We start from the raw sequence: 2,218 nt of genomic DNA, 5'->3' as shown, positions 1-2,218 counted from the left end.
CCAAAAAAAACCCTGAAAAATTCAATGAGGGGACCAATCAAAATTCGTTAGTATTAAAAAATGGTTAAATAAACAATTGGGTATTATTATTGAAGGTCTCCTGAAGATAACCAGAGTTTTACCATCGAAAAATATTGATTTTCAAGAATTCCATACCATTTACACGAAAAGTTGTTTTTATCCCATATAAAAATACATGGAAAACTTTGAGCGCTTTGAGCGACCTCTAAATATTTTTTGATTTCAAAATAAAAATATAGGGGTATACTTTTTTTCGAAACAGAATAATCCTAGGGGGTGAGAGCATTGCAATTCCGACTTTACTGTTTTTGGACCACCCTAATGTACATGCATGCATATGTACTTATGTTTTTATTAGGGCACATGCCGTCTGCATGTCTACAACATCAAAATAAATGCCATTGCATAATGTTGACAGGCATCGGTAGGCGCGTGCATTTCTACAAACATATGTACGTATGTATTTACATATATGTAAGTATGTATAGAGAAATTATTTTTTGTACCTTTAGTATTTTTCACGGTCAGGCACCTTGGAACTATGTACATACAAACTTGCATACTTGTACATATTCACATGGAAGTAGGTGCATACAAGCCGGGGAACAGAACACTTACAGTACGCTTCAAGATAAAGTACATAGTTATGAGTTAGTTGGTTGGTGGCGAGTCCAATTAGCACTTACATATATGTACATACATACGAGCCGTCTTAAAACAGCGTTGGGCAGAGAGAGCTTTTACTCCGCTCGCGCCTAAATATACAAAATGTATAGAAAGCTTAAAAGAACTTTGCCCGCGGGCAAGGCAGTGCCCATCAGTGTTTTAAAACCTTCTTCTTCTTCTTATTTGGCACTTTAACCGTTTGTTGGTTTGGGCCAAGACCAAAAAGCTTCGCCAGTTGCCTCTCTGTTTGGCAGTTTTACGCCAGTTGTTAATCCCAAGGGCTGGCATATCCTTCTGCACTTGGTCCTTTCATTGTGCTCGTGTCGTGTCGAGTCGAAAGAGCTTTTCACCGGAGCGTCTTCATCTATGCGTACAACATGTCCGAGCCAGCGTCCGTGTCGTTAAAAAGCTGGTACAGTTCGTCATTCCATCTTCTTCGGTACTCGTTGCCAACGCGAACAGGTCCTTGCGTAGAATAGTTAGGGGTTTGCGAGAGACCCCCAAAGCCTTCTCATATCTATTAGACATCGTCTATGTTTCTGCGCCATATAAAAGGACGGGCGTGATGAGAGATTTTTAGAGCGTGATTTTGGTTCGCCGAGAGAGGGCTCTGCTATTCAATTGCCTACCGAGCCCAAAGTAGCATCTATTGGCAAGAGTTATTATTCGCTTTATTTCCAGACTGACCTTATTGGTGGTGTTAATGCTGAATCCTAGTTAGACAAAATCCTTGACTATCAGCCCTATTCGCGTGCAATGACAAAACTCGCCGCTATAAATATTGGGCCGTATGAATAAAAAATAAGCAATTGCTTTTTCTTAAAATTTCAGATCTTTTACTCAACTTAAACAAAATTGAAGTAAAAGGTATGAAATTTTAAGAAAAAGCAATTGCTTAGTTTTTATTCATACGGCCCATTGTCATGTTTATAATCAATTGTCACGTTTAGGTATGCAGAGGCCAATTTGAAAGCTCCAACAGTGACAATTGCTATTATTTTTGTGATGACCTATTGAGTACGAGATAACGCTAAAACATGTGTTAATATATTCAATTTTATTAATTTTGCAGAAAAAAGTTGCAAAATTTTACTAACACAAAACCATGAAACCATTTCATTTGCCTAAATAGGTGTTTAAAAAGTTAGTATTTGCGTATGCATATCATAATAGTATCCATTGCAGAATATTATTCATGAAGGAAATAATAATTTGTACGCGGCTATTATTGTGGAGCAAGAAGAAATTATACAGAGAAGAATACTTCTAAGGGAACTCCGAGACAACAGTTTTTTTTGACAGTTTTTGCACGTTTGCAGTTCGGGGTGGTCTTCACAAAACTGCAGCTGCTCTTGTTTGGTGCGTATATATTTTTATTTTCCACGCCTGTTACTACACGAATTTATAATAAAAATAAGAAATGAATCTTCCTATTATAAAATTACTCACTTTTACGGCGTTTCGTAATCCATTTCTGCGGTGTATTTTACAGAGAACGTTTAAAACAGAGAAGCAGCAATTACGAATAGCC

Source organism: Rhagoletis pomonella, unplaced genomic scaffold (assembly GCF_013731165.1).
Source record: "Rhagoletis pomonella isolate Grant_MI unplaced genomic scaffold, Rhpom_1.0 Rhpom_scaffold_00006, whole genome shotgun sequence".
In the NCBI taxonomy this organism is placed as follows: Eukaryota; Metazoa; Arthropoda; class Insecta; order Diptera; family Tephritidae; genus Rhagoletis; species Rhagoletis pomonella.
This window is presented reverse-complemented; position numbering follows the sequence as displayed.